Here is a 12,615-nt window from a genome sequence, read left to right on the forward strand (position 1 = left end):
ATCTATTTAATTATACGCTGCCAACGGCGCAGCGGGCCGCGGCGTATGCTACCATTCAAACCGCGCGCCCCTGGAACCGGAAGTCGTCCCAGGAAGCGAGGCGCAGCGCATGCAGCCATTCAAACTGCGCGCGCATGAAACCGAAACCGGATGTTATGAGACTCCGCCCGCTTGGTGCGCTGCAGTCAAATGGGCCGCTGGGCCCTATGGGAGTGTCCGCTCTTTAGCAATATCTTTCTCTATGGTGTCGCTGGCGTCGCTCTTTCGCGCGGCGGGAAGAGTACGGAGTGGAAGCGGTGACTCCGATTAGTTTATTCTTTAGCACAGTCTTCGCGCGTAATTTGGGCCTTCCTTTGATGTGCAGATTTTGGATGCGTAGCTGTAGTCAAACTAGCTAGGAGCTGGTGGGAAAAGGCAGGAAACTTGTGTTGGTTTCGTTTTTTCTTTCCGTTAGCCGACTGACGTTCGTTCCTGAAATTTTCTGCCGTCTCGCTCCCTCTTCGACTTCTGTAGTGTATGGTAGGGAACCGCATGTGCCCAGCTAACAAAGTGGCTTGCCTTTGTCATTGATAGGACATACCTTACTTAGCTGGTTTATGGTTTTCAGGGATTTAACGTCCTAAAGCGACTCAGGCTGTGAGAGACACTGTAGTGGAGGGCTGCAGATAATTTCGTCCTGGGGTTCTTTAACGTGCACTTCCATCGCACAGTATACAGACCTCTAGTGTTTCTCCTCCGCTGGAGTGCAACTGCGGCGGCCTTGCCTTGCTTAGATGTTATAATTCATTGTCTACCAAGGAATCCAGCTAAGAGTACATCTGGCTGCTTCACGGATTTGTCTCTTCTTTCACTGGAAATTTTTTAAATAGGTTAATTTACCACCTGTCGTGCTGTTGAAAAGTTATATTTATTATTCCTTTTATGTTTCTTACAGGCCCTGTTGGGGCATTAAGTAATGTAGATTTTAGGCAAAACATTATGACTGAAAGCAAAAAATATTAGTAATGGTGTCTGATAAATTACAGTCAACCTTTCGTTAGTATTTAGCCACTTGACTCATGATTTTTGCAATCTGTGTGCTGCTATGCTAGCACCTACCATTTATTTTTTCATTTCAATTACTAATAAGAAAAGAGTGGCCATGACAAAACATGAACTGCCAGAGACTAATTTTTAAATCAGGAAATTAGAGTACCGAATGCCATATTTGTTTCAGTTATATATTTTTGCTTGTTTCTCTTTCCCTATTTCTAGACTTCAAGCAGCACAATAGCCGACTACGCAACATCTTGCACTTGACACAGCACCAACATGGAGATATGCTAAACAAACTATGTGAAGTGCTTCCAAGCCAAGCAATCATCACCAAGCCCCTGCTTCTCAGTGAACCGTTCACTTCAGTGGATGACCTGCTCAAGTTCAACGTAAGTTCAACGTAAGGCGCTCTGTCTCGTCTTTCTTTCTTCTCCTGTGTGTGTGTGTGTATGGTTTGGCGCCTTTGATTTTAATGATGAATAACTACCAACTAGCCCAACAACAAGTTCTTCTAAGTTAGACAAAGAAAACTTTGCACTTCTGGTGAGCGTTCATATTAACGAGTCATGCAAGATATAAAGAGGCAAATTACCATGAACTCTTTTGACACAGATAAAAAAAATTGGAGGCTTGAGGCTTATCAAGGTTAAGCCTAGTGGATGCGAAGCATGTTAAGCAGCTACCTCAGTGTGGATGGGGCTAAGTAACGGAGACGTGGTTTTAGGTTATTAACGTCCTTAGCGTTTGGAGGCATCTTGACCGCATACACGCCCGGCGCAAGGACGCTGGCGCGGTTGCGGGCACAGAGACTGACGCGACGGCGGGCGCGCGCCGCTTCATCCCTGGCGTGACGTCACATATCACGTGATGCAGCGATGATGGCGCCGCCGCCGCGTCGCGCGCGACGGCGCGAACCGAAGCGTGGAGGCCTCCGCCGGGCGACGTCCGACGGCGCGATATGAGGCCCCATCTGCAGCCGGTGTGACGTCATCGCGTGACGTCACATCATGTGATCTCACTTCAAGGTCCATGGTGGCCACCGCCGGGCGTCGCGCGAAGGCCCGAAACCTACGTTAATATGCTTCGCATAAAAAAGATTACAAGGATGCTGCTGCGAACTGCTCTTTTCATCTGTCAAGCACATCAAATATTTATAGTTCATTCCTTGAGACTAATGGATGAGTTCAAATGGTGCCGTTTTGGACAAAGAATGCTGTATCATGGGACAAATATTCAAGATGCATATGGTAGGTTTGCACATGGGTAGCATATTTATAGCAAAGAATCATTTCTTCTGAAAATTTTAAGAGATCATTCGGTAAAGGCAGCAGCAACTGCAGTAGCAGCCCTCCTGGCCTTGCCTGTGTCGAACTGATTTGCAGTAATGTGTCTACTTTAGGCCTTGTCCGACTATTCGAACACATGCTCCTGTTAAATGCAAAATCTAGCATGCATCAGGAATGATTCACCACAGGAGTCAAATTTTAGTGTGACTATTGCCAAAAGTTTCATTGTGCACAGTAAGAGCTTACTGAATGCTAGAACTGCACAAACTGCATGCCTATGAGAATTTACTTTCATGTTCATCAATTATTTTGGTGCTATGCATCCCTTTACATTAGCAGCTCCTCAAGCAACAATGCCTTCTATAGGAAGACATCTAATACACAATCTATTTTTCCTCTTCATTGAACCTCACAGTTTACTTAATAATTAACAGTGCTATCGTTAATTCATAATGGGCCTTCTTCCAGCAGCCCACATTTTTAACTTCAATAACAGTTCTATTGGGCCTACTTGGCTATTTACCTCATAGTGTAAAATAGGTGTGGTCTGTTCGTGCCTAGTTTTATACTTCCCATTGCATGCTAGTTGCTTGCCCCATCTGGCCTTGTAAGTGTGCTATGGTGCATTGGGACGAGCGAACCATCGCTACATCTTAGCGAATAGCTTTGCAAGCAACAGGATGATTTTAAGCGTCCATTCTTGAGAGACGTCGGCACATTCTGTCTCCGAAGAGGGTGACAGTGCAGTGCGTTTTCAACAGCGTCACCCCACTACGTACATTGCAAGATAAAAGACCATGTCCACGCACTTATCTTCAATCAAACCGTTCCTATATGAGCTGAGAACAACCATCACCCTGAAACGTGCTTATCTAATCTAGCCACCTGATTTTTTACTGGTCCCTGCTGTCCTTACCTTATTTTGGAATCGATTTATTTAGATTCAGGAATCATGTGTGGCGTCATTTACGTTGCAAAACTGGTCTTAGCCATTCCTTTTCTTGCAGGCCTGTCCTTGATGTGCCGGAGGTGCCGGAATGCCCCAGAGCGGGCACGAAGAGGACTATTGTGCCGTCGAGCGTGACCCTGTGGAGGCTAACCTCCTCGAATAGGTCACGGTGGCACTGGCACTGGAAAATGCAAGTACACATACATGTACAAATACCTTTATTTCAACATCAGGGATGTTAGGAGTACACCCAAAAATCCTATGACTGGCTTGACAGAGGGGCGCACCCCCGTACATAAAAACCGGCAGCAACACAACACGGACAGAACAATAAAAAAGAGTGCAGTACATAGGTAAACATCATATTCAGTAAAGATTAGTGAACATCCTCTTGCAATAATACTTATTTATTTATTTGTACCTCAAAGGCCCCATTTAAGGGGTATTACATGAGGAGGTGGAATACTCAGCAGAACATTTCTTCGATGGATGATTTGAATGATGATAAGTTGGTCAGATCCACGATGGCGTTTGGCAGGTCATTCCAGTCCCTTGCTGCATGAACAAAAAATGATGACAGATGCGCAGAAGTGCGGGCAGGGGGAGGATAGACGGCCTTCGTGTGGTTTGTGCGATTGGAGATGCGATGAGCGGGGCTGATAATGGAGTTAAGCAATGGATAATAGAACTCATGAAACAGACACAGTCCGGAAATTTTTCGGCGGTTCGCTAAGGTGGTGAGATGAGCATTGCTTTTGAGTTCGGTTACACTTACATGATAAGAATAGGCTGAGAAAATGAAACGAGCTGAGCGATTTTGCACAGATTCGAGAGTAATGGAAAGGTTATTTTGATGAGGGTCCCAGAACGCGCATGCATATTCTAATTTGGAACGAATAAGTGTTAAATAAACAACGGATTTCACTGATGGGGGTGCTAGTCGCAGGGTTCGTCGAAAATAACCAAGGACGCGATTTGCCTCGTTTGTAACCTGAGATATATGAAAAGACCAATTTAGATCAGATGTCAAATGGATGCCTAAATACTTGTAAGTTGATACTGAAGAGATTTCTACATTCCCGTTAGATATCTTGAAGATGGTAGTGAATGACGTCGGTGGAATGATAGAAGAGATTTTTTTTCACATTTGAGGACATTAGCCATGTATTACAGCAGGTTAGTACGTGCTGAATGTCAGACTGGAGAAGCAAAGTGTCAACGCTGTTAGTTATAGGCCGGTAGATAGCGGAATCATCAGCGAACATGCGAATGTTAGAACATATGTTAACAGGCAAATCATTAATATATATGAGAAAAAGGAGGCCCAAAACGGTGCCTTGAGGTACCCCAGATATAACTGAGGAATAAGAAGATGAACACTTATTAGCAAAAACAAATTGCTGTCGATTAGTGAGAAAGCTGCATATCCAATTAAAGACAGATTTGTTAAGATTGAGACGTGAAAGTTTTAGGAATAGTCGTTTGTGAGGAACTTTATCAAAAGCTTTTTCAAATCGAGGAAGAGGGTGTCAATAGGAATGTTACTGTCAGTGCTAGAGGTGAGGTCATTAATAAAAAGGGCTAATTGTGTTTCGCAAGACAAACCTTTTAGGAAGCCATAGATAAGTGAAGTCGGCAAGATTAACACGAAACGATCAAAGACACTGAATAATGGAAAATGAATAACAATCACAAAAGAAAACGGGATAAATGAGGCAAAACTTGCAGTAAGACAAAAAAAACCGTACCGGTGGGTCCTTAGGGCTCATTGCGCCGATTAAGAAGAGTTGGAATTATATGTCGCAGCATTTGATGACCATAATTAGTACGGAAAATATGGGCGTAGACCCTAGCCGGTACGCTGGACTAACCGTTGACCACCGCCGGTCATTCAAGAGTCAGGAAGGCCGCCTGTGTCACATCTTTGGAAGCTTGAAAGCTTGCAATAGCTTCTTCTGGATGATCAGGGTGGACCTGCAGAAGTCTGCCTTGGAGCTCTGCCTCGTGACGGAAAGCGACGGCACGTACAGTCGGGGACAAAAGTCTCCGGACCACATGTTCCTCAAAAGAAGCTTATAACTCTACTATCAGACAGCGGCTGGAGACCGCACTTGTGGAGATGAAAGAACAACGATTTAACTTTTACCTCCACAAGTGTGGTCTCCAGCCGCCGAATAATAGCAGAGCTATCGGCTTCGTTAGAGGAACACGTGGTCCGGAGACTTTTGTCCCCGACTGTACCTCACGGAGATGGCCACGGTCAACGAGAAGGTGTTGGAGTGGTTATACATCTACCGACTACTGGCCGGGCATCACTGCGTTGTTGAAGCGACCATCAACACGAAAGCCTCGCCGAGCTTCAAGACCTCATGTGCAGAGCGATTCGAGATAGCCGAGGGCTGAACAGGATCACGCTGTCATCACCGCAACCCAGGCAGCGGATTTCATTGAATCACATCGCAGAGGCCATTGCCTCTCTGGCGCGGCTGGAGTCGCTCTCGTTGTACGGGGATATGCAAGGCGCTTTCCTGGCCGATCTGGCACCAATGATGGCCGGCACTGCTTCGTTGACAGTCTTCCGTACTTCCGACATGCATGTGCACAATCTGGCCGTCAATATCTTCGGAGAAGGGCTGTTCAAAAACATGAGCATCACGAAGCTATCACTTCACACAAAGGTTCTTGACGGCGGGAGTCGGTGCTACGGCCCAGACAACCTGGATCTCTGCCTTGCTACATACCTACGGACAAATACGTCTCTGACGTAACTGAAAATAACGGATCTATGGGGTAGCTCGTAGGTCGACATCTGGTCTATCTGCCGGGCCCTGTCGTAGAACGCGGTGCTGACAAGGCTAGACCTACGCGTTTCCACGCTAAAGTTAGCCTACGTCACCCCAATACAGTCCCCTCTAAACAGCAGCAAGACGCCTCACTTCAGCCTCACGTACAACTTCATCAAACACAAAAGAGAGGTCTGCAGTGAAGACAGAGATTCTGTGAACGTTCAGCCTGCTATGCAGTACTGCCAACGGTGTCAGAAAGCCCTCTCCGAAGTAACCGAGCACGTGGCACGCTGGATAGCGGCACTGCTGACCGACGGAACGTCCCTGAAAGAACTTACATCCTCAATGTGGGGTTTTTGTCTCTTAGATTGCATAGGATTCCTGCAAGCAATGGCCAGGAACAAGAATATGAAGCAGCTCACCATTAATGATCTGCATCGTAACGCTTTACATATGTGCAGCGCTGTCGCTGAAAGTGAGGCTCAGAAAAGAGTCCTGGTCAACGGCAAGAGCACTGTCATCTACCCAAAAGACGCTCCGTCTAGGAGGGGCCAGTTTCAACCTGTGCCTTTAAGCATCCTCCAAGCTGCTGTTAGAAAAGTGACCACAACCAGTAACCTCATGGATATCTAGCTGCAAGTCTTCTCGATTCTGTGCGTCAGCGGTGAAACGGAACCAGCATCAACAGACATTGTTTAGATGATAGAAAGGTCGCATTGTATCCAAGAGCTGACACTGAGTATTCAGTGCGAGTGCTGTAACAACTGCTAGAATCTATGCGCACACGGTATATGACTCTCAGCGTCCATTTCGCGAGACGAGGCTACTTTGACATGGCACCCTTGGCCAGGCTTCTGCACCGAAGTCACACCCTGCGCGCGTTCTTCTTGAAACCGGAGGGCAGTAACGGTTTCACAAAGTTTGTCAGGGAGCTCTTGCAGCCCGAATTTGAAACAACTACACCCTGCACAGCATGAAGTTTTTCTACGAGGGCAGCGAGATGATGAACGAGCGTCTGGCCATACAAGACATTGTGCACAGGAACTGGTCCTTGCAAAAGCGCGCTGCTGGCTACGTCACCGGAACTAGGGTCACGTATACAGCAGAGGCCTTTTAGAAGGTCTCAGGGTCCCCCGCACTGATTGAGGAGCTTCAATCGGTGGCGCTCATCGAGGAAGCTCGAGCGAAGCAAGTGGTTGCTGAGAGCGCCCTCCGACTGTCGAACTTCACTGAGTTCATGCAACTCGCAGGCGCGGTGTTTCATTCGGTAGAGTGCAATCCCAACGAGGACGAGAAAAAGCAGCTGGCTGACGTGCCCAAACTCTGCCTCCGTCACATACGGCAGTTCTTGCGCCTGAGCGACGTTCTCGGATTCCTGCAGTAAAACAGAGAACAGTCTAGTCACCGTCCCATCGAAATCACCACATGCAGTTTTTTTTTTCATTCTTTTTCACGTGTTTTTAGTTCGCGTTTCCTGTGTTCATGTTTCGTGCTTAGTTTGTGTTTCTCGTTCATATAGTCAAAACGTGTACAAACGTGGGTTTGACAAAATGGTTCGACTTAATCTGCAGACAACACAGCGAACTATGAAAGGAAAAATGATCGGCGTAACAGCAAGAGATAGGAACAATGCAGAGTTGGTCAGGCAACAAATGCGAGTTAGTTAACCAGTGTCGATATCAAGAAGAAACCTTGTCATGATCACAAGGCAACATAACTCGTGGGCGTTAAGTGTTAACTGGAGATATATGACAGAAGCCTTTGTCCTGCAGTAGGCACAGTTTAGCTGATCATGATGATGATGGCGATGATATAGTAAAAAAAACGGTGATTTGTATTGGATTATTGGGGTTTAACGTCCCAAAGTGACTCAGTTTATGAGGGACGCCGTAGTGAAGGACTCCGGAAATTTCGACCACCTGGGGTTCTTTAACGTGCACTGACATCGCACGGTACACGGGCCTCTAGAATTTCGCCTTCATCGAAATTTAGCCGCCGCAGCCGGGATCGAACCCGCGTCTTTGGGGTCAGCAGCCGAGCGCCGTAACCACTGAGCCATCGCGGCGGGGCCGGTGATTTATATCCCATTTGTGATAGAGAAGACATAATTAAGCATTCGCATTATCAGACGTGGCGGTAAAGTGGTTCGCGCTTGTCTCTTGTCCCAGTGTTTTGCGCTGTTCCGTCACAATTGGTATGGTGCAGCGTTCGTTTGAGTGTGAGCGTATGTATGTTAGAGTCACTGGATAATCGTCCAATGACTTTAATATATGTGGGTTGGGAACGCCACCAACTGGCGCCGGGACGCCAAGTTTGGGGGCAGACTCATTAGCGCGCTCATTTGCAAGGTTGCCTTCATGCCTAGGATTCCGTATAATGACTCGTTGCGGTGGTGCTGGTATTTTACACAGTATGTGGACGGAAGTTGAAGGTTCGGAGCTTTTACGGAAGACTTTGTATGCTATTTGAGTACTTCGTCCACATTGTTATGTTATCCCAGCAGTCGCAGTTTGGTGCTATTACCGTGTCGTCGTAGGCGTAGCTCTGCCTTGACATCTATTCAGCGTTTTGTGTGTAGTGTTTAGATGAGTCTTGGTGAGGTTATGATATGCCTCTAAGATGCGCATGCTACCTTCTTTCCTTGAGTTTTAGATTATTTGGAGACGCCTGTGATGAGATGTGTTCTTTGTTTTGTTTGAGTCTGCAAGAGGTGTATGCTGTGCATCGCCTTGATGTCTTGCTGCAGTTGTAAGCCAAGCTGAAAATTTTGTCCTGTTCGTAAGGGTTTGCTATAAAGCATGGGTCTGCTGTTTGCAGACCCATGCATGGGTGTAGGTAAGGGGTCTGCTGTTTGCATGGAACGAGCGTGAATGGGAGCTTTGATTACAAGTAGCTTGGATTTAGTGGGCGCTCAGGTGAGGCTACGGATTGCATGTAATATTTTTATAGTGTTGGATGCTGTTTGTACACTATCCTGTCCATCACCAGGAGTTCCAGTGGTGGACAAGAGTGGGCGATCATTGTGATATAGTGCGTGTGAAAGTTTCGAGGTGTTTTTCAGTAGTATAGGTAGCGATTAACGGCGATGTTCAATAGAGTGTGTGATAAAAAAGATCCTTCCGGAGCGCCGTGATTAGTTAAAATGGATTGTGGTTGTTTTAAGGGTTCATTCGCTGTGCGAGGGAGTAGGAATCCTTGCACGTATATTCATGCACGTGAGCTGCGGTTTGTTGTTTACGTAGCTTGATACAACTCAGGCTGTCCAACCAATCAGTGGTGTAGATGGATTTTCATGACATCGCGGTAATCCTTGTTAACTCTAGTAGGGCTTGCGGAACAGGGGATAGGTGATATGAGAAGGAGATCGCGCCATATAACCCCCTATGTTATGTAGATCGGTCGACACCATTGCTTGGAGAGCCTGCTCTAAGAGGGATTGCTCGCTTCTTGCTTTAGTTGTATACGAATGCAGTGTCGATAGAATGTGGTCTTGACTGATGTTGTCAAAGGCTTTTTGTATGCTTAGCGCGTGTTTTTTTTTTGTTCGGCGGTGTGTTCGTGTATCTAATTGTTAGCACGGTTTCTTCAAGGTGGAGTTCTATGTCACGCTGCAAAAAGCGGGGTGATAGCCCCAATAAAGCGTTTATAGTCGTCTCTAGCTTGGTGTTTTTTCTGGCAGTAATGATTTTTTCAGCGGAGATTTTATCGCACTGCGCTTTTTTGGGAATTTGGCTTCAGGTGCACCTGACTGCTGTAGCAGCACGCGCCCCTAGTGTCTTTGCCGAAACAGACAGATTAAGGAGGTAGGAGGGGCTTTCCGGCATTGTGTTTGCTGACGACGTAGGCCATTTAGGTGGTAGCATTCGAGATGTACACTGGTAATCAGGCATCTGCAGGGGAGAGGTGGCCAGGCTTGAATTGCGGTTTATAGATAAAAAAAAATCATGCTTTATGTCGTTCAGTAAATGGTCTCGCGAAAACACCAAATGTAGATAACCATAAATATCTGAGTGTGAATCAGTGAAGACAAGAAAAGAAGTTTGTTGACAATGTGTTGCAGAATCTGAGCGGCTGTGAAGAGCAAAAGCGGCAAAAATGTATTGAACAGGATGAGGCGCCTATTCGATGCATATAAAAAAACAGGAAATGATCTCTCAGATTATATAACCGAATGCAAAATTATCCAACCGTCTCTCGAGCGAGCATGCCATATCGGGCTAGTTTGTGGTTCATGGCGGAAATTACAAATTTTTAGACAAGCACAGAACACTACCAAGCAGGCTTCAACATTGAGTTCCTTGACTTCAAAGCGCTGACTTCAACAAAGTTGAAGTGTTCGGTTTTCCTCTGTGCTTGTCTAAAAAGTGGCGTTCTTTTTCTGTTTTTCGATGCCGTTCCTTAAGGATGGTCTCATCCAACATTCTCTAGATCACGCAGGTATCCAAACCCCCCCCCCCCTCCCCGAAATCAAGTTCAACCGCTACCCCTCCCGCCAGCTAGAAGATATCCTTGGGCCCCTCCCCCCCAAAAAATAAATCCTGCCTACGTGCCTGCTATAGATGAAAATAGTAAGCGATATTCATGTGACATCATGGGCGCCGTTTTGGTCTGCGCGTAACTTCAGCAGTGAAGGCCGGAGGAGTGGCGATAGACCCAGACACGTCAATGGCCTTTTTCCACGTTACATTTACCACACGCTGACAGCGGCTGTGAACTCTGTGAATAGACCTTTCCACAAATTGCAGCGCCGCGCCATCCCCTAGCGGATCCGCGCAAAGCATGATGGGAGAAAGGAGCGGTCGCCGCCCGCGTCGTCTGCTGTCAAGCGTGTTGCTGTGTTGTGCCGCCGTGTTCAGCCGTTGTGGGTCTTCTCGTGCGCGTTGTAAATGTTGCAGCGCACTGCTGTGGTGGTTATCTCTTAGTCTTTCTGCAATTATGTGGGGATTTTTTTAGACATTCGACATGTATGCAGATTAGAATCGCGGTGGCGGTCAAAGGTGCTGCGTGCCCGGCTGTAGAAAGGAGAAAGGACATCAACATTTCATACCACGTATTCCCCAAGGACAAGAAGCTGAAGCTAGAATGGGTGCGCAGGATAAGTCGGCAAGGTTCGCAAGGGCGATTTACCCTGTGGAAGCCTTCGAAACACCACAAAATATGTGGTACGCATTTCAACACTAGCGGGCGCAAGGGATACATGGATCGTCTCTCCACGATCTTTCCACACCGAGTGTATGCGGAACGGACGCCTGCTGTGATTACGCAAAGCAATGGGCACATGCGAATCTCCAACTTCGACTGGTGACCGGGGCAGAGGGCGTCACGACTAAGTACGGCCAGGATGCCACAACCGGCAGCCTGAAGGCCGCCCGTAATGCTGCTGCTTAATTTTTCTTTTTTTTTTTTTTTGGGGGGGGGGGGCTTTTATGAATAAAGTTATTCACCACCACCATGGGCACATGAGCGGCGAGGGCTCTGTGTATACATGCATTGGGAGAACGCCGGTCTGCGTCTGCTGGTGCTCGGCTGGTGATCCGTGGCCGCGGAACGCAACATCCGACTGTGTGTCACGCTTACTGTGTCAACCAACTGTGTCATGTTTAGCAAATAGCTGGTGTTCTTTCTAAGGGAGTGCTTGAAGATTATATATTACAGCAGTGAACATTTACCGCGTCAGCATGAAATTCACCCAGGAGTGCGCCGATGAGGACAACTGCACTCATACTGTTGTTTACATCGCTGCGTACGAACAGTTAGTACTCGTTTTTATGCCATAAAACGCAATCGGCGCTTTAGTTCTATTAATCAACCTGTTTTCTTTTTTACCGGCTGTAGCCGTGCTTGTTTACGCAGTGCGATAATGTGTGGGAAGCGATGGTGCGATCGCACGCCTGAGAAACACTTAACAACCGCGGGCTGTTAACATCGCGCAGGACCGGCACTTCTCGTTTTTTGTCCCGGCTTCCTCCGACGTGACCAGTACTTTATTTTAAACTACTTTATCCAGAAGTATGTTTGGCGACCGTTCGCTTTAACTGAAACGGCCTAACTTGTCATCCACAATCTAGCGACGGCGACGATCTGCTGCTGGCCGTAAAGCACGGCTCGGCAGTCTGGGTCACACCGGCGTTTCACGTTCATCATATGCGTGCCCAGCGATGTAAGCAATAATTAATTTCAAGTCACTATTGCCAAAACTACACTCGGTGACCATTTTCATTCGCTAAAGCTAGTGATTCGCTCATCACAACCGCCGCAATCACAGACCATATCCCACGGACCCGCTAGGCCTAGTCGTCGCGGAAGGGAAGGGAGTCGTCGTCGACTGAAATTAATTTGGCAGGCGCTTATCGCTGGTGACTGTTCAGGTGTGCACATGTGAAATATGGCCGTTCGTTTCGCTCATTTAGAAGCGCGAACATATTTGCACCGCCGCCTCATAACCGTGCTTTCGCTCAGCCGCCGACAAGGCTGACCGTCCGCCGATCGGATTCGTCGGTGTCGTTGGCCTGAAAAACGTGTCCCACTGCAATCATATTATAGTAAACTAGATATTTCA

General features: G+C 47.2%; 1 pseudogene; it reads left to right on the top strand.

Annotated features, from left to right (window-relative positions):
• The first annotated feature begins 3,358 nt into the window (after positions 1 to 3,358).
• On the top strand, positions 3,359 to 7,440 carry LOC149327200 (uncharacterized; annotated as a pseudogene).
• The last annotated feature ends 5,175 nt before the right edge of the window (positions 7,441 to 12,615 follow it).

This window comes from Amblyomma mixtum, chromosome 10, assembly GCF_055824585.1.
Source record: "Amblyomma mixtum isolate Tamu chromosome 10, ASM5582458v1, whole genome shotgun sequence".
NCBI lineage: Eukaryota > Metazoa > Arthropoda > Arachnida > Ixodida > Ixodidae > Amblyomma > Amblyomma mixtum.